This window comes from Dryas octopetala, chromosome 3 (assembly GCF_963921425.1).
Source record: "Dryas octopetala chromosome 3, drDryOcto1.1, whole genome shotgun sequence".
In the NCBI taxonomy this organism is placed as follows: domain Eukaryota; kingdom Viridiplantae; phylum Streptophyta; class Magnoliopsida; order Rosales; family Rosaceae; genus Dryas; species Dryas octopetala.
This window is the reverse complement of record NC_141368.1, coordinates 12,885,517-12,906,443: the sequence shown is the minus strand read 5'-3', so window position 1 is coordinate 12,906,443 and position 20,927 is coordinate 12,885,517. Positions and strand designations below refer to the sequence as shown.

Sequence of the window (20,927 nt, the reverse complement as noted above, 5' to 3'; positions counted from 1 at the left end):
TTTTTTGTTGTACGCGATCATGTGCTTGTTGGTCAAGCAAAAGAGGCCTATTGCACTAGAGTCTTTCTACCTTCTACATCAATGTTACCTGCAAGATTAATAGAGAAATTTGAAAATATAACCCCATTTTGAAGGTAGCTATTAAAGATTTTTAATCCACTTTTAAAAATAAGAGCTACTATTTACACACCTTTTTTTTTTTTTTCTTTTTGCACACCTTTTTTGTTTTTTTTTTTTTTTTCCTACACACCCTCTATCCTCTTCTAAAATTTAAAAACTCTTTTTACACACCAATCTAATTACCCTAATGCCCCTATTTTATTCATTTCACAAAATTTAACACAACACACCCTATCAAAAAAAAAGAAAAAACCACACACTGACACACACAGCCCATCCTTCTCCCTCACCTTGACCACCTCACTCCCTCCCTCCCCCTCACTTTCTCTCTCCCTCCCTTCCTTTCTGCCTCTGTTCGGCGACAACAACCCCCGCCCACCCCTTCCCAGCCCCTCTTTCTCCTTCACCGACCACCTCCCTCTGTTTCTGTCCAGCTCCGACGACAACAATCCCGACCCACCCCTTCCCAGACCCTCCTTCTCCCTCACCCAGACCACCTACCTCCTTCACCGACCACCCCCTCCCTCATTTTTTGTCTCTGTCCAGCTCCAACAACAACCCCAGCCCACCCCCTCTCTGCCTCTCCGACTGTGACCACTCTTTCCCTTTCCCCCTCTCTATCTCTCTCTCCACCTTAAAAAAAAATGCAGATGGTGGCTGGTTCGGCGGGCCAGTGCCGAAACTGGTGGTTTCGCTCGGTAGGTACCCGCCGAACAAAACCATAGGTTCTAGCACTGGCTCGGTGAAAAAGACTCACTAATTTTTTTTTTTTTAAAAGACAAGCTTGTATAAGGTTTGACATTTCAAATATGCATAATATTGTTCATTGTAAAAAGAAGTTAGTAAGACTTTAAAAACAGTAAAATGTCATATACAATTATTTTTTCTTGTTAAAAAAGATGTATTGCCAAATGGAATGTGATAGTTTCTATTTAGGCTCAATTGAAGAATAAGAAAAGTAAGATGTGTAAAAAAAAAAAAATTTGGATGAGAAAATACATGCATCCTCCTTTCCAACGTTTGTTATCTTCTCAATTAGTTTCCAACTTTCATTACCAGGTAGACGTCGGGTTTGGTAGAGACCTTTTTCTCCGGCTGCATGCAATGCTACATCTTTTTCGCGAGTGGTGAGTATTATTCGGCTTTTTCCATCCTTATTAACTGGAAATCCAACTTCTAAAGAGTTCCACGCATTGCGGGTCCAAATGTCATCAATTAAGCACAGCCAAACATTTCCGTTGTTGAAAATTACAAAGCTTTTTTGCTATGTCTACCGCTTATTAAGATTTGTAATTTCTTCCCTTTCCTCTCTAGTAGGAGACATAAGTTGAACATAAATGTCTTCCAAAACATCTTTTCCAGATTTGGGTCAGATGTATGTTTATTTTGAGCCGGCCCATTAATTAAGCTTTAAGCCGAGTCACTTTTGCACTCCTATCCTTAACAAAATATGGCTATCATACAAATTGTTATGGACATATGGGAGGCAAATTGTGCAACACTAGCTACTACCATGTGGGTAGCAAATCAGCACGTAATATAATTAACAGTATAGTTTTGTGAAAGCACCAAACAAATCAACGTCATAATTTAACTAATTAACCACCAGAAGGTATCAACGAATTAAGCAAGCTCACAGTACGTGCAGCAAATTGATTGGAAATGATACTTGTATTTTACCCCTATAAATAAAAAATCTAACTAAAAAAACCTAGCATGCTGGTATTTTAGGGGTTTTTTTTTTTGAAGTTTTTTAATTATAAAGGTAAAGTTGAGAAGTTGAGAACAAAGTTTTGGGGAAGGGGTGGGGTGATGGTTCAAACAAGGCCCACGACCCAAATTGAATTTCGATCCGAACTGAATCATGTTCATGTGGCGCGAAACAAGGCCCAAGACCCAAACTCATTTCCCCCAAAATTTGAAAATCGAAGCCGCGCTAATCGCCATCGAATCTCCACCGTCCTTTCCCCACAGTCGCTCGCTCTCTCTGACTCAGTGAACCGATTCATGAAACATGTCGACGATGGAGAAGCTGTTGGTGCAGATCTTTGAGAGGAAGAAATGGATCATCAACCAAGCCAAGCACCAGACCCACCTCTTCGCCCAACACCTCGCCTCCAAACTCCTCATTGACGGAATTGCCCCTCCCACCCCAATCGTACTTTTCCACCTTCATCTCTTTCAATTTCAATATCCATTGTTGATTTTGTTGCTTTTGACTGCAAGTTGCTGGTGTTTTTAGCCTTAGTAGCAATTGCTCTTTTTAGAAGATAAAGAAGCAAAACCTAGGTTTTCAATATTGCATTATGTATTTGTGTAATTGCGACCGTCAAGGGTTTCTTAATCCTCTGTTTGGCTGCCCAGAAAATTTTATATTTTGGGCTATATTTGTAATTGGGACGATACACCAACTGTTATGACTGAAAAAGTAACTGAGCATGCCCACACACACACACACACATTTGTATGTTATGTATATACTATATATGCATGTATGTACAATGTCTTGATAGTCTTCCATATCTAGCCACTGTGAGAGTGTTTAGATTCAAAGAAAGTACAGAGAAAATTCAGAGAGCAAGAAAGGACAGAGAGAAAATGTGTAAGGATCTTTGAGTTTATTATTGAATTAATGACTTACAAAGTACAATCTTCAGCTTATATAAAAGCTCACAAACACGTGCATAAGCACAGCTGATTAACTACAAAACTAACTCTCTAACAGACTAACTAATACACAGCTAACTTATTACACAGCTGTATAAGTGGATGAGCTGGAGCACTACTAAACTGACTTTGATGAGTCAAAGATTGTTGACCTGTCTGCTTCGCCCAGCTTGAGAGAAAAGGCTTCTCACACTGTCAAGTGTCAACAGAGATTCTATGGGTGGAAACTTGGGAAGTAAAGAACATAGTCCAAAGGCTGTACTAGAATCTCAAGGCCTTTCAATTTCTCGGGAGGATGTTGTGAAATCAATTCAAAGTGGGAGTCCAGTTGAAGAAACACATCAAAATGAGGAGGATTCCCACATGATAGAGAGGTTTGAATCTTCTGCTAAGGAACAGGTGAAAGAGGTACTCACTTTTCCATTGTACACCTCTCTCTCTCTCTCTCCCTCTCTCTCTCTCTCTTCCCCTCCCCCTCTTCCCCTCCCCCTCTTCCCCCCTCCCTTCCTCGGCTAAGCCATTGTCCTTAAATCTATTTTATTCTATATAGTAGTCATGTTTTATTTTGGGGTTTTCTGTTTACTTATTCTGTTATATTACATGGTTTGGTTGGTCTGCTTAGTGCTTTATTTGATCTTTTCTGATGCATAATATTGAGTTTGGCAGGGTGAAATCAAAACGGAAAGGGGGAGTGTAAATACGCCTTTCACTTTTATGCATGAAGAATTAGGAGCATCACTTCTCTCATGTTTGATCAATCAGGCTGCTGGGTATCCTCAAGATTGTTTGGTGGAGGAAACAGGAATAGGACATCCAACTAGCATTATTGTTGATGATGGAAGTCAGTGCATAGAAGAGAACGATGTTTTACTTCCTCTTAAGGATAATCTTAGACTAGGAAATGTTGAACATTTGACTTGTGCTGAAAGAACAATGCAGGAAAAGAGATTTGATCTTGGAGGGACCAGCAAACTTTCATATTATTCAGTTGGTTCTCCACATGGCCAATCCTTGGATTTGGTTGGAGCTGATGATACAATGCCTGAGCTTGAGGTTTTTGCTATTAAACCAGACGATGAACCAACAAGCATTGCTGAAGAGGAAATTAGCTTTGACGAGTTGAACCTTCCAAACACTACAATAGAACGTGCCAGCATACTGGAGCAGCTTTGCAAATCTGCTTGCATGCAAACTCCAGTAGCATGTTCTTCAGCTATGAGTAGCACAAAATTCCAAATCTATACCAGTCTGTTCCAACTGGGCTTCTAGAGGGTGTGGATCTGAGGACCACCCTTCCTATTACTGCCAACCAATTAAAGGATGGTTATAGTTGCTTGAGTGAGGAAGTTGGCCGGGCTTTATATAGAAGTTCCTATTCTGATTGCCTATCAAATTGTACTGGTCAATCTGGTTGGGATATTAAGAAACCTTATACATCTCCAGTTGGGAAACTCTGGGATAGAAGTGGTTTATTGTCTAGCAGTTCAGGGAAGCGAGGGAGAATAAATCTAGAGCTTCCCTGCATTGGTGAAGAAAACGAGAATACAGATGAGGTAGCTGATACTTTCGAAGATGGCATTGTTTCAGAAGTGTTAAATAGCTCTATACAAAGAGTACCACTTGCTGACATTACAGAGATTCCAAACCCTCCTGCATCAGTTTCTAAAGCTGAGCCGTATGCTGATAGATTTATTCTAGATTCAGTAAACACTGTATTCAGCTTAACGGGGACTCATAAGAGCTTCAAACAGAAGCTTGGAAACCAAAGCAGCAGTAAGAGAAGATATAAAAATAAGGAGAACCAGAGCATATCACGAGGAACAAATGCTTTTAAGAGGGCCACTGGGTCACTTCGGAACAGGTTCAGTAAGCCAAAATTGTCTGGAAAAATTAGTTTGAGAAAAGGAGGCCCGAGTTTGTTGGAGCAGGAGCCTAGGCGTAACAATATTGTGTTCAACATGACTTCCTTTATTCCACTTGTGCAACAGAAACAAGCAGCTGCAGTTGTAACAGGTAAATTCTTACCATTAATCTTTTTTTAATCATGAAGAACCGTCAATTTTTTTTGTTAAAACAAAAAATTGTCTCCCTTGTAACTTAAATAGTAGAATTTTTGGATATTGCATTACATTTACATATTTCATATGTGTATTCAGAGTGTGGATCTTAAAAGAATGTGAAAAATGGAGTACAGTATGGGTGATGGTTTTGTTTTTACTGAATCGGGGAATATTATGTTTGTAGCTATAAATTAGCTTTGCATGTCTGTGATCATTATGTAAAAGTAAAGGGCATAATTGAAAGTCCCATGAAATTTGAAATGCCATTATCCTGCATAAAGGATTTTTTAGGTAAATTGATCATGTCCAGAGGAGCTTGACATTGTTGTTTGATTATATAATTGTGAATGTTTGGTGAACATTGGTATCTTTTTCTCTTTTGTTTCTACAGTGATTTGATTCAGTATTTTGATCTTCTTGTGCTTTCTTATAGGGAAGAGGGACATCAAAGTAAAGGCCCTGGAGGCCGCTGAAGCTGCAAAGCATCTTGCAGAAAAGAAAGAGAATGAGCGTAAGATGAAGAAGGAAGCCTTGAAGCTTGAGAGATCAAGAATGAAGCAAGAGAACTTGAGGCAGTTGGAGCCGCAGAAGAAAGAGAAAGAAGAAGAGGAAGAAAAAAGAGGCTGATATGGCAGCAAAGAAGAGACAAAGGGAAGAGGAAGATAGGAAGGAGAAGGAAAGAAAAAGGATTCGTGTTGAAGCGCGGAGACAGCACAGAGAACATGAAGACAAGTTACCTGCAGAAAAAGAAGATAAAGAAATGAAATGTCAAGCCATTGTGCGATTCTTCATGCTCTGACACATTTATGATTCCAATCTTCTTGCTATTCTAGAAATCACATTGAATATTGGGTTGTCTTTTATAGGATGGAAGAGGACATGAGAGTAAGGAATCTACGGATGAAACAGTGCACAAGAAAATGGAGGAAGAGTGGGGATGTGGCACTCTCAGGAACATTTCAGAAACTGTTCCTGAGACTTCCCGGGTTTCAACAAATAATGCCAGAAGAGAGAGTATTGTCCATGAAGAGTGCTGCGAGGCCTTGAGTAATTTTGGATATAACGCAGAGGTAAATTTTAATGACTTTCTAACAACCAATTTTCACCATATCATAGGATCTGCTTGCATATTATACAGCACGGGTGGCAAATGAACCTATTTCTCTCCCTCTGAAATAACATTTCTACATATGTTGAGTGCTCTTACTTGTGTAGTTCATACTAGGGAGGCCTATAATTAAGAACATATTCTGAGCTTTTGCTGCAGGCTGGAGCAGGGTGATAAGCTGGTAGTTTAGCATGCTTTCTATTTCTGTGTTATTATAGTTTGCATTGGTCCTTTAAGCTTGTTGGTTTTTAACTACTCCAAGGCCTTCCCCTTTGCGATCTTTATGCCATAATAGATAAGAAGGCTACTTGGCTTATTGCAAGGATTTTCTCTTTGGTAAAACTACAAATAGCTGATTGTAAACTCAAATCTGAACCACCTTTAGAAAATTTTCTTACACATGAGCAGCGGCATATTTTGTGTACTTTACTTTGCCTCTACAGTCTCATGTTGATACTTCCTGTGATCTTCAATCGAGAAATTTAGCCAAAGCAATAGAAAATGAGAATTGGGTTGTCAAGCAGTTGTATGAGATCTCTCCATACAAAGAATCAGATGATGAAAAAGAAGAAGACGACAATATTATACCAAATAGTAAATTTATTCCTTCATGGGCAAGGTTTGCTTTTCCAATTTTGTATGTAGACGAAATATGGTCTTTAAATTATAGAGCACTAGCTCCAATCACTTTGGTGATATGTTCCAATCACTTTGGTGATATGTTCCAATCACTTTGGTGATATGTTCCAATCACTTTGGTGATATGTATCTTGGTGAAAGGCATAGATTGTGTACCCTTAAGAAACTGTTAACTCTGCTTGTGCGCCTCTAAAAATCATTTATTAGTTGGTTCTTGTTTTCTGCAGTAAAAATTGCCTGGCTCTGGCTGTTTCTTGCCAGAATGGAGCAGACCCAGAGACGATCTTCCCCCCAGAAAGCTTTTGCAGTATATCCGAAGGTAATTTTATGGTTTAAAGCCATGATGTTATTAGCTATTGCTTTGGTTTTTGGGCTAGTCAATTTTTTGGTAGTGCTGGACTAAAAATCAGATATGCTCATTTGTAGATCTCTTGCCTCGAAAGCATCAGCTACAGTAGTGGGCACCAAATGAAATTCAACATATTCTTCAGTCAGTTAGTGTTAAAGCTTTGGGGTCAAGAAGAGGTATGTTTCCTTTATTCTCATTTTCAATTCCATGTGGAATGTCAGCTGCAGTCTGCCTAGGTCATCATTGCACACCATGGGAATTCATTTAGGTCTACATTGTGCTGGCAGTTTCACTGTTATTGAAGCATTCTTTTCATGCACCTTTTTTTTCTCATCGTTCATGTTCATATTAGTAGAGCAATTTTCCTCTGAAAATGCGCCCTTAGTTACTGCATATCTTTTTCAGAGGTTGGTCATCCTAGAGTCATAAAGCATTTAAAAACTGAATCACACTCAATCTCTTATAATTAGACATCTAAGGTATTTAATACAGGTTTTTAATTTGATATGAGAATATATAACAGCTGGAGTGGTGAAGAGTGAAGAGCAAGTTCCACCATTAGAAAGGATTTTAAAGCAACCTCTATTTCATCCTTGATAACTATGCAAGTATATGTGGTACTTTGATGCAGTTGTTGTACAGTTAAAATGTGAGAACATTACAGCCAGCAAGGTGGAGAACAAGTCTGGCATTTACAAATTAAAAGTATTATGAACCTAATTGAATTAACATATAACATTTAATGCAGTTTAACAGTTTAACAGGAGTATTGCATTTCAAAATGCTTTTGCAGTTTTAATAAGTATTGAATATGTGGGAATACTATCCAAGAGCCCTAGTTTTGAAAGCACTAGGAGATTATACAAATTCTTGGGCGTGGTTTGTACAACTTATGCTCTGAAGCTATATTACCAATTGTTCATGTACTTTAACTAGATAAATGAGCATCTAACTTCAAAAGAGCACCAGCGCACACACACAGATGGGGGAGGGTGTACTCCATGCTTCTTTTTTTCTTTTCTTCCTTTTTTCGTTTTTGTAATGCAGCTTAGAAAGCAAATTTTGTAAAAGGAAGAAAGCGTTGTTCGAGAGGGGGAAATAAGAAACTTATAACCATAAACATAGAAAGAACATTAGAGTTGAAAGGAATTCACCTCATTTAGTGCCTCAGTAAGCATGATATATTATTCGCAAAATAGTTGCATGAATGCTGGACATTACAGCCATCAAGGATGATGCACAGGAGTATGTACAAGCATGGCCTAGATGCGCAGAAAGACCTCCCTGGAACTCTCTCATCAAGACCACCATGTAGCTTTTCAGAAAACTGTAATATCAAAAATTGAAATTACATCAAGGCATGCCACAGGTGAGTAGTAAAATCTGCAAAGCATGCAACAGAAAAAAATAAAAAATAAAAAGACAGAAGAAAATTTGAAATGAAAACTTTCTTTTTTTGGTGGAAAGAAGCAGATGCTTTATTAAATGGAAATATAATACATAAATGCAGTCATTGCATCACCAATAGTGCTTCAGAAGAGCAGTTACAGTTGATAGATGATTCAATATTATAATTAACCCAGAATACATATAGAAGAATTTACTAGTTCCACACTCCACAGGCATGAATCAATTGCAAAGAACTGTATGCTCACAAGTCACAAGCAATTATCAGCATAAAAGCATCTTATAAGGAATGGAAAAGGCACATTCATAATGGGCCACTGCCTTTATGAACAGCTTTTAAAAAGTTGGTGACTGCCTAATGGGCCGGAATGATATGCTGGAATTTATATCGATAAACTTTGCCATTATAAGAAAGACTTTCTTTATTTAAAAAGAGAACTTTCGGAATCTGAAATTTAGATTCTCATGCCATTACTTGAGAAATTTTATATATTTCCCAAGAAGATGCTTTAGGTGACAAAAGTGGTGGGGATATCAACTATGTTACGTCACATCTTGATTGCCAATGACGTCCACTTGTGTAATTATTTCTTGAGTGAGAGTATCTAGAAATCTAGAATCATGATCAACTCCATAATTGAGGTTGCCAATAAAATCAATATGCCTTCTGTCATGGGATCCTAAAGCACGACTAGTTGTGAAAACCATAGTTGGGGAATCACTGATGTATTGATGTCAAAGACAGAACTTTGTTCATTGAGTCATCAGCCTCCACAGAAGTATTGATGTCAACCGTTGCATCTGCAGCCATGTTTACTTGAGAACTTGTCCCAGATTCATCAGGATGATCTCCCATTTGCAGGTAAAAAATGATATCAAGTCAATACTGATATCAAAATTACCTCATTCTGCAAGGGCAGTGTTGTTTTACTACAAAGAAGAAAAAGAAAGATTCATCACAGAAGATGCAAGATAGCCTAGTTGGTCGTGTGGGGCTGTATCCTGGACTGAGGATTAAATCTTGCCTTTAGGGATGGGGGCCTTATAGATGCAGTGTGGCCTATTGGCTCAATGGGCCTCCAATAAACAACAACAACAGAACAAAAAGAAGTGAGAAAAAAAAAAAGAAAAAGAAAAAAGAGAAGGAACCATTCCAGAGTAACAAAAGTAAATCCCAAATTCCCAACACATCATACAACTAATTGTTTGAGAATATGATAAGCAAAACAAAAATTCAGAACTTATAAAAGGAAAGACCATCACAATACTAGGGGTTCTCATTATTTCAATTTCATTTCAAGATGGAACTCTGAATTCGTGCTAAAAAATAATTAGCATTAAGGAAAGGCAGCAACAACCTTAATCTGAGTACCTGACAGTTCACAATTGTGTTGCCATAACAACAAACAATGGCAACAGCCGGAGCTGGCAGAAAGTTTTACCAACCAGTTTTAATCTACTTTTAATTTCATTCATTATCCGTTTAGGTATTACCGTATTACACTAACTGAATATGTGAATATAACAAACAATATGTGAAACTTAAATTGACCACACAGTTGAAAATTTAAGTTTTTGGCCTAGTTATACACAAATAGGAGGAAAACACAATCTAAGATATGATGGACATATTTTCATACGCATAAATCAAACGCCATCTTGACAGCATTTATGTTGTTAATTAAAATTTTTTCATTTTCATGTGAGCTTTCGTATCAATGAAAGTCAACTCAACATAGTAGCTAATAGAATAGACCAAATGAACTACCTGATCGAGTAAAAGCCAATTTGATAGGAACAAATTTATTAAATATGAATATATGATGTATATAAAGCTCTAACATGTACATGTTTTGTAAATAAGAAACATCTGATGCCTTCATGCAAAATCCAAGAAGCAAACCTATGTCGATCAATACATAGGGACAAAGAAAATTGAACCAGAAAAATGAAATTGATATCATTGTTTATGAAATATTGAAATTCGTAAAACAGATTTTAGAAGCAATTGGTTACTGAAAATTCATGCTTTCGGTAAAGAAGTGTAGTATCAAAAAGTTTCTGTTTGGCAGCTGAGAAATGGAAGAATCTAATTTTCAACAACAAGAGAGGGAGGGTTTTCACCTAATTTTCATCCCCAGGGATGGGATATAATTAGAGAAGGCACGTGTTTGATTTTGTAGAAATCCTCTCCTCCTTCCCCAAGCCTACTGCAGAATGGACGAGGCATGTTTTCGATGGTTAATTCCTTGAGGGTCGTAACATACTGAAGCCCATCTGGAACTTCCGTCAGTTTTCTACAGCGTTCAATGTGCAATCTGCAGAGACTAGGCATGGCTCCTTTCTCCACCCTCCACTCCTTTAATTCATACAAATGAACAAGGGAAAGAAATTCAAGATGAGGAAAGCCTCCTTGGGAGCAAACCAATGAACGGATACTATTAATATTAATCCGAAGTTCAAGCATTCTTAAGTGTGGCAGCTTCTCCAGTATTTCTATCTGCTCTTCCTTGAGACGAGTTCCATCGAGCTTTATCTTGGTCAGGTTTGGATAGCGTAGGAGGTCTTCCGGTAACTCCTTGATTGGCGCGTCCAGTTTCAGCTTGTATATATGAGGACAGCTTAATACCATCCTTCGTAATATCTCTGCATTTTCAGAATCCACAGATAGAGACCGAAGACTCTTAAATGTGATGCTCGTAGATTTCAAGACTTCCTCCACCTTTTCCAAGGGTGTGTCTGCTGCCACTTCCATGTCCAATTTTCTAAGATTGCTTAGTCCAGCAACATCTTTCAAATCCCAATTGGAGCTCTTAACATTTACTAACGTCTGCAAATTGCCCAGAGTACCCAATCGCAACACTACTTTACCTTTGACACTGTAACGCTGGGGTAAATATAAATGTCTCAATTGTTCCAGCTTCCATATCACATTTGGGATGACCACCTCTCCATAACAGCGTAAATCTAGAGTTTGCATACATACCAAGTTACCTACAGATGATGGTAACCCTTTTATACCATAACTATTCTTTAGACTTAGAAATCGTAAGTGGACTAGACTCCCAATTTCACTTGGTAGCCATAATTCTCCCAATTGCATATCTTCAAACTTCAAAATTCGAAGCAATTTGAAGTCCTTGAACAGTGATCTCATTAATTGTTTATTCCAGTATGAGAGAGACTTTGGTGGAGTAAAGTATAAAAGAGACCTAACGTGACCATCTCTTGTGGGAGCTACTTTATCAACATCTTCGTCCAAGTAGACGGCAAGCCTTCGGACTTTACCAATTATTGGTGCTGCCTTGGTTACTGCGGCAGAAAAATTGGCAATACGAAGAAAATTCTCCTCTTCCGCTTTTAACAAGCACAAGTCTCGCGTAAGATCATGGAGGCGACAAGTTTTAATCTTCTTAGTCGAACCATACTCTCCAACTTGAACCATACACCTTTCTACCAACTCACTTAAGCAATTGTATGCTATATCTTCCATTAATTCCACTGAACCATGTCTTTGTGATGTCAAAGATATAAAACCTTCTGCCATCCATAATTGAGTTAATCTTTTCACTTGTATCTCATGATCTTCAGGAAAATTGCCTAAATACAAAAAGCATAATTTTAAGAGATATGGTAAGTCATCATAGCTCAATGCCAACACCCATGATGCTCCTTCATACCCTTGACCTTTGTATTCTTCTTCCAGAGCTGTGCCTCTCCTTATATATACATTAGCATTCATATGCACCTTCTCCCATTCATCAATTGTTTCCTTTGAAGCTAGGATTCCTCCGAGCACAATAACGGCTAATGGCAAACCTACACAATGTTGAAGCATCTTCTCTCCTAACTCTTTCTTCTTTGTATAAATTTTGGAGTCTAATAAAATAAAAAACCAAAATCAACTGCATTTCTCATACTAGAAATTTCACAGTATAAAAAAAAATATATATATATATACATATATCATAAAGAGAATAAGGCATCCATATTGTGTCTTCCAATTAATGAACCGGATATAACTTCTTAATTGAAACCTTATATACAGAGAAAAGCCGGTGCACCACAATTTTGACATGTGTACTTCTTGTATATGTGAGAGAATTAAAGTGATAAATTTATAGGAACTATCAAAGTTCTCGAAAACAGTAAAATATAAGTTTAGTTGATTTTATGTGCCAAATTTCAATGTTATTTTATTTTAACTACTAAAATTTTTATGTCATTTTAGTTTAGATACCAACTTTAAAAAACATGGTCCTACTGAGCACTCGCGAGAAATATATATATATATATATTTTTTTTTTTTTACAAACTCACAACCGTCACAACTTTTTTTACTGATTTTTTGTTTTTTCGGTGTTTGCGAGGATTAAGCTTTAATGTTTAGTCTCTAGGTTATAAGACTTCATTCCCAAAGCCTAAATAAAAAACATTAAACCCTTACAAACTTTGAATTTTTATGAATTTCATACAGTTACAACTGTGATTGTTCGACAGTCTCAGCTATATAGCAAACCGGAAAAAAAAAAAAAAAAAAAAAACCAAAGGAAAACCACCAAGCGCTTGACACTTTGGCTAAGCAATCAGTATCAAAAAATTCACGTTTCGTACGGATTTGTGACCTAATCAAATGTCTTAGTCTAAGTTAGTATCTAAATTAAAAATAAATAAATAAATAAATAGTGTCATACTGTTGGTGTGAGTCAACACGTGTGATTATTGTGTAATTATTAGAATTAATTAGGTGATTTATTAATTCCTGTATTTTAGTTATAGGCCCATGTATATAAACCACTTTTAGTGGTCTTATTCAATTAATCAGAAAATATTGAAACCCTAAACCTAAGCCTCCTCTGAACATGGTATCAGAGCATGGTTCTCTATCCTACTGGTTTTTTTGAAGAGTTTTTCCAGAAAAATTCTACTGTTCATTGGCCTTTTTTTTCAGCTTTGTGGTTAAGTGCATGCACCTAAGCCTTCAGACCCTGACTTCGAAGGCTGGTATCTGACTTCAGCAGCGACGCCGCCGGACGCCTGCCACCGTTGCTCGCGGGCCGGACCCCTGCTACCGTCGCGTGCTCTCTGCTGCTGCTCCACGTCGGTCCGTCCACCATTAGCGACGCCGACACCATCTCTGGCCCCCCTGCCTGCGCGCCTCCGCATCTCTGTCCCCCCTGCCTGCGCGCCTCCGCCTCTGCCTGCACGCCTCTGTCACACGCGGACCAGCTGCGACGTCTACCTGCGCGCCCCTGTCACACGCCGATTAACAGCGACGTCAGCCTGCGCGCCTCCGCCACACATCAGCAGCCGTCGCCTGTCAGCCTGTCAGCCTGTCCGCCTCCGCCTGCTCCGTCGCTCGCGTCAACCACCAGCGAGTCGCTCCGCCTCTGCCTGCGCGCCGTCGACCAGCCTGTGCGACGCCGACCTGGCCTGTCGCTTGTAGGGGCGCTATTTTGATTTTTTGTTTTTTGTTGATTTTCTGTGTTGCTTTGTACTGTAGCAGTGCAGTGGACTGTTCCTCTTTGTGATTTTTTGGCTGTTTGCTCCACGTGCCATCATGTCTCAAACACCTCCCTCTAGTCCTGGAGGCTCGAACGGAAATAAGAACAAAGATGTGGTTAACTCCAAACTGCCGTTGCCTGCTCTTCCTCCGTTAAGCTCCCAGGATGTGTCATCACTTGTCTCACCCGAGAAACTTGATGGCTCGAATTATATTGATTGGGCTCTTATTGTGCAAAATAAAATTAGAGGTCGAAAACGGTGGGGTTTTATCACAAGAACACGAGCAGCTCCAGAAGATGTGAATTCGGATGAGTTTGAAACATGGGAGGATGAAAATTGCATGGTCAAGTCTTGGCTTCTTGATGCTATGACCAAAGAAGTCCGTTCTCTCTTTATTCGATTACTGACGGCGAAGGACATCTGGGACGCGGCCAAATAGACTTATACAGTGAGCCAAGATGCTTCCAAAGCCTATCAACTCTATTGTGAGGTAATCTCTGTACGTCAAAATGGTGGATCTATTATTTCCTATTTTGGCAAGCTACAAAAACTTTGGCAGGATATTGATGCAATTGAACCTTGCATTATGGATTATGCGAGTGATGTTGAAAAATATACCACTATGATTAACTCTCAGAGATTATACATGTTTCTAGCTGGTTTGGATTCTCATCTAGATGGAGTTCGGGGTCGTATTCTTGCCATGTCTCCTCTGCCTAAATTACAGGCGGCCTATGCGATTGTGTGCTCCGAGGCTAATCGGCAAGAAGCTATGATGGGGGGTACTGATGGAGCGGTCGCTATGGCGGCCCAAAAATTCTCCAATAAAGATGCTAAGAAACCTGACCGGAAGTGTACTCACTGTGGGGGTACAACTCATATGGTCGAAAAATGCTTTAAGCTTCATGGCTATCCAGAGTGGCATCCGAAGGGAATGAAAGCTTCTTCTTCTTCTAATCCGAAGGTTGATAACTCAAGCTCCAGGGTGAACTCTGTTAGTTCCTCCAGCTTTGTTGCCAAGTCAGGTATCTCTAACTCTGTTTTGAGTACTTCTGCTTGTACTAGTAATGGTGCATGGATAATTGATACAGGTGCTACGGATCATATGACTTCTGATCGTTATGTTTTTAGTCATTTTTCATCTGTCTGTCCTAAACCAGTTATTGTTAATGCTAATGGTGTGTCATCTCCTGTTCTAGGGGGCGGCACGGTCTCCTTCTCCTCTGTTTTATCTTTGCATAATGTGCTGTTTGTTCCTTCCCTAAATTGTAATCTTATTTCTGTTAGTCAACTAACCAAAACTCATAATTGTGTGGCCACATTCTTTCCTACTCATTGTGTTTTCCAGGACATTCATACCAAGGAGAAGATTGGCAGTGGTAGAAAGAGTGGTGGTTTGTACTATCTGGATAGTGGGGTTTCCGCTTCAGACAGTAGTGGCATTGTGCGTTTAGTTCGTGATGGTTCCTCAGAAAATAAGAAGAAGATCTGGTTGTGGCATCGCCGACTTGGTCATCCTTCCTTTAGTTATCTTCGACGTTTATTTCCCTCGTTATTTCTTGGTTTAAACATTTCCGATTTTAATTGTGAAGTTTGTGTGTTGGCCAAAAGCCATCGTTCTGTGTTTCCTTCTTGTGATAAACCTATGGATGTTCCTTTTTCTTTGGTACACTCGGATGTTTGGGGTCCTGCCCCATGTGTTACACATAAAGGAATGAAATGGTTTGTGACTTTTATTGATGATTGTACTCGAATGACTTGGGTTTATCTTCTGAAACATAAAAGTGATGTGTGTGCTGTTTTTCGCCTTTTCCATAAAATGGTTCTCACCCAGTTTGCCTGTCCTATTAAAGTTTTGCGCTCTGATAATGGCGGTGAGTTCGTTAATACTGAGTTGACTCAGTATTTTGCTTCTACGGGGATTCTTCATCAGACTTCTTGTGCTCATTCTCCACAACAGAATGGGGTTGCTGAACGCAAAAATCGGCATTTATTGGAAGTCACTCGGTCCCTTCTTCTGGGTGGTCACGTGCCATCTTTACTCTGGGGTGATGCTTTGAGTTCGGCTGTCTATCTGATTAATCGGACCCCGTCTAGTGTTCTTGACTTTCGGCGACCGTTGGATGTTCTCTCGGATTTTGTCTCTTTACCAGGTATCCTTCATTTGGAACCCAGGGTTTTTGGGTGTGTTGCTTTTGTCCATTTACATTCTCATCAGCGATCTAAGCTCGCATCTCGGGCCTTGGAGTGTGTATTTGTTGGTTATGGTCCATCCCAGAAGGGGTATCGGTGCTATCATCCCTCTACTCAGCGCTTTTATGTCTCTATGGATATCACTTTTCATGAACATCAACCTTTTTATTCTCCACGTCCACTGGATTCTACCCTTCAGGGGGAGGTTTCTAGTGAAGTGCAGAATCGAGATGATGTGTTGTTTTTTGATAAGTTTGGTTATGGGAGTAGTAGTGAGGAAGAGTCAGAACAGACTGCTGATCACCCAGTGTCTGAGGATGATACTGAGAATGCGGAAATTACTGCGGATGATACTGAGGATGCAGAAATTACTGAAGATGATACTGAGGATATGGTAGGACAAGAACCTACAAATTCTGAGCCTGAGGAGTCACCACTCCATGATAGTACCGCCATCTCTCCTACTCCATTGAATCAATCTTCTTCATCCATTGAGGTAACAAACAATACTCTTGATTCACATTCTGGTTCAGATCTTGTTTCTAATGCTTCTAAATTTACACTCCCTCCTCGGTCTAACCGAGGACAACCACCAGCTAAATATGAGCCAGATCCAAATGCCAAAGTTAGGTACTCAATTAATAATCATGTGTCATCTGTTAGGCTGTCAAAGTCATATGAATCGTATGTTCTGCAATTATCTTCTGTTTCTATTCCTAGTAGATTGCAGGATGCTCTTGCAGATTCTAGATGGACCAAAGCTATGGCTGAAGAAATGGCGGCATTACAGAAGAATTCAACCTGGGAGTTGGTTTCTCTACCTAAGGGGAAGAAGACAGTTGGATGCAGATGGGTGTTTGCAGTCAAACACAAAGCTGATGGATCAGTTGAAAGGTATAAGGCAAGGTTGGTAGCAAAGGGGTATACACAGTCCTATGGCATAGACTACTTGGAGACGTTTGCTCCAGTGGCCAAGTTAAACACAGTACGGGTTTTGTTGTCTTTGGCTGCTAACAAAGATTGGCCACTTCTTCAGTTTGATGTAAAGAATGCTTTTCTCCATGGTGATTTGACTGAAGAAGTATACATGGATCCTCCTCCAGGTATACCAGAGTTTGATAATACAAGATTGGTGTGTAGACTGAAAAAGTCTTTATATGGTCTTAAACAATCTCCAAGAGCCTGGTTTGGGAGATTCACCCGTGCGATGAAGAACTATGGTTATCGGCAGAGTAATTTTGATCACACTTTGTTCCTAAAGAAAAGGGGGAGGAAGATTACTGCTCTTATTATTTACGTTGATGATATGGTTATGACTGGAGATGATTATGAGGAAATCTCTAATTTGCAGAGGTACTTGTCTCAAGAGTTTGAAATGAAACAGCTAGGGGACTTGAAGTTCTTTCTTGGGATAGAAGTGGCTCGGTCTAAACATGGCATATTCATATCTCAAAGGAAATATGTTTTAGACTTGTTGTCTGAAACTGGTATGCTTGGGTGTAAGCCAGCTGTCACTCCTATGGAGCAAAATCATAGACTTTTTGAGTGTTTGGGGGCTTTGCCTGCAGATAAGGGGCGATATCAGAGACTTGTTGGAAGATTGATATATTTGTCTCACACTAGACCTGACATTGCTTATGCGGTTAGTGTAGTAAGCCAGTTTATGCATGCCCCGTGCAAACCTCATATGGATGCTGTGGAGCGAATTTTACAGTATCTAAAATCTGCACCTGGTAAAGGATTGTTGTTTGCTAATCATGGTCATGTAAATGTTGAAGGTTTTTCTGATGCAGACTGGGGAGGTTCAGCAGATGATAGAAGGTCTACCTCAGGCTATTTTACCTTTGTAGGAGGAAATTTGGTGACTTGGAGAAGTAAGAAGCAATCAGTTGTATCTAGGTCGAGTGCAGAGGCTGAATACAGAGGTATGGCACTTGGAGTAGTCGAACTTTTGTGGTTGAGACATTTATTGACTGATTTAGGATGTCCACCCACCAAACCTATGGACTTGTTTTGTGATAACAAATCTGCTATTGATATAACACATAATCCTGTTCAGCATGATAGAACAAAACACATTGAGATTGATCGACACTTCATCAAAGAGAAACTTGAAGCGAAGATTATTAACTTTCCATTTGTGAAGTCCGAAGATCAGCTTGCAGATGTGTTGACCAAGGCTGTGGCAAATCGGGTGTTTTTGGACTCACTAGACAAGTTGGGCATGTGCGATATATATGCACCAACTTGAGGGGGAGTGTTGGTGTGAGTCAACACGTGTGATTATTGTGTAATTATTAGAATTAATTAGGTGATTTATTAATTCCTGTATTTTAGTTATAGGCCCATGTATATAAACCACTTTTAGTGGTCTTATTCAATTAATCAGAAAATATTGAAACCCTAAACCTAAGCCTCCTCTGAACATGGTAAATAAATAAATAAATAAATAGTGTCATACTGCCTTTGCTTAAAAACTATTAGTATTTAATCCTAATTTTCTATAAAATATATTCCAAAGAAATTTTTTTTCCTTAATTACAAATGTAATGCTAAATGGAATGTGATAGTGCTATTTAGGCTCAATATATAAATAAGAAAGTAAAGATGTTAATTAACAAAAAGCTTGGATGAGAAAATACCTGCAGAATCCCTTCTAATGTTTGTTATCTTCTCAAAAAGTTCAAAACTTTCACTTTCATTCAGTGGCCGGGGTTGGTGGAGGAAACCATTTTCTTCAGTTGCATGAGAAACTACTTCTCTTTTGCGAGTGGTAAGCAATATCCGACTCTCTGATTCCCCATTGATTGGAAATCCAACTTTTAAAGAGTTCCACGCATCAAGGGTCCAAATGTCATCGAGGACCACTAAACATTTCATTTCTCGTAAGGTAATACAAAGCTTCTCTGCTATTTCATCCTTCTTCATTTTTGCAATTTCTTCCCTTTGATCTTTGGTAGCAGAAATTAGTTTAACAAGAATTTCTTCCAAGACAGTTCTTCCATGACATTGTTGAGATATACACACCCATGCAAAACAATCAAAATGACGCTTAACTTGATCATCACAGTAAACTTGTTTTGCAAGAGTGGTCTTTCCGGAACCCCCCATTCCCCAAATAGAAACCACTCGGAGACATTTTTCTTCTTTCCTCAACTGCATAGACAATATTTTTACGTCATCCTCTAACCCAACAACATTGGGTTCAACAATATGAGGATAAGTTAGCCTTCGCTCTTGTTGCCTCTCAAAAGAAGTGGCACCTCCACTCCCCCTTGTTTCCCTTATGTCATAACTTTGCAAATTTGACCTCAACTTCGACAGTTTGGTGGTAATGGTCTCAATTTGAGATCCAATCTTACTGAGATAAAATGCTTCTCTCGGGATGCAAGCAAACCTTTTCAGAACAATCATCACACTTCCTCCCTTCTTGGAAGTCACTTTCAAGTAAAAAGTTTGAATGACATCGTCCAAATCATAAGCAGCATCTCTAATATTTGCAACACAAGTGCGTACAACTTCACTGTCTGCTTGCCTTGCATCTGCATCTTTCAGGAAGCTCAGCACCAATTGTAGCTCCATCTGTGCAAGCTCAACTTGACCGCTGACTCCACTAAAGAACTTGGCTTGCTGCAAGATGAACTCTCCCAAAGGCTTGATCCCTTCAGCCACAATTGCAACAACAGCCTCAGCCATATTCTCTGATGTTCTAGCTGCTTCTTTTTTATCCTTCAGTTTTTGAGATTGATAGAAATGTTGTTACCAGCAGTGGAGGTAGAATTAAAGTGTCTTCAGTTTTCTCTTCCCCGTTTATATATGAAGTCCCGTCAACCAAGTCGATCGCTACCTTTTGCAAATCCTTTAAATTAATTTGATCTATACAGCTAATGCTCCACTAATCAATTTTTGTAATAATAATTTAGTGAATCAAATTTCCCACTTGTTCAACTTGCATCACAATATCACATGGAGATTAATTAGTCCAATCTGCTGTCAAAATTCAATTAAAATTAAATATTGTGTGGCTCTTCTATCTATGCACCGTCATCTAGGCACAAGCACATGGTATTTGTCTAGCCTTTAGTTTTGTTTTTTGTTAGTTGATTGAGTTAATTAAGCCTTTAATCTTTAAGATATTCCTTAAGATACCCGTATGCATCAAAATAATACTTCAAATGGCAACGGGGCACCGTATATAAAATACACTAACATGCACCATTGTAGAAAATGTAAACACAGTTTGTGTATTGATTGTATTGATTGATTACAAGGGAACCAGACTAAATACATGAAGATACATGAAGACACAGCAGGTAACGGGAAAAAAGGGAAGCCCATACTTAAGGCCAGCCCATACTTAAAGCCATACAGCTATGACTGATTTACAACTATACAGCTATGACTGATTGTCAATACAAACAGTAGAACACAACTACCTAACCAGTACAGTAAGGTACCTTCCAATACTCCCCCTCAAGCGGGATCAAGTATATTGATTGATCCAAGCTTGGAAAGAAGTCGTTGAAACTGAGATGAGGCTAAAGACTTTGTGAAGATATCTGCCAGCTGATCATGACTGCGAGTATAAGCAGTTTGAATTATTTTTGATTGAACCTGCTCACGAACATAGTGACAGTCAACTTCAATGTGCTTTGTTCTTTCATGGAACACTGGATTGGAAGCAATGTGCATAGCTGCTTGATTGTCACAATAGAGATACATAGGCTGAGACTCTAGGAACCCCAAATCAGAAAGGAGACCTTTTAGCCATATAAGTTCACAGGCAGTGGAAGCCATCGCCCTGTACTCAGCTTCAGCACTTGAGCGAGCAATGACATTTTGCTTCTTGCTTTTCCAAGTGACAAGGTTTCCTCCAACG

At 39.1% G+C, this 20,927-nt stretch overlaps 2 pseudogenes across 2 annotated transcripts in view; one reads left to right on the top strand and one right to left on the bottom strand.

Annotated features, from left to right (window-relative positions):
- Positions 1-19,805, bottom strand: part of LOC147291044 (putative disease resistance protein At1g50180) — a 48,771-nt pseudogene extending 28,966 nt beyond the window's left edge. Inside the window, exons 1-2 of the transcript XR_015121529.1 lie at positions 18,691-19,805; positions 10,475-12,229 (exon numbers count right to left, since the gene is read on the bottom strand). The product of XR_015121529.1 is annotated as a putative disease resistance protein At1g50180 (transcript). The remainder of the gene's footprint in view (positions 1-10,474; positions 12,230-18,690) is intronic.
- LOC147291045 (uncharacterized) lies at positions 2,144-7,348 on the top strand (annotated as a pseudogene). The gene is made up of 8 exons (XR_015121014.1): positions 2,144-2,278; positions 2,931-3,195; positions 3,454-4,800; positions 5,281-5,625; positions 5,714-5,919; positions 6,428-6,574; positions 6,822-6,913; positions 7,021-7,348. The product of XR_015121014.1 is annotated as an uncharacterized LOC147291045 (transcript).
- Positions 19,806-20,927: the final 1,122 nt, after the last annotated feature.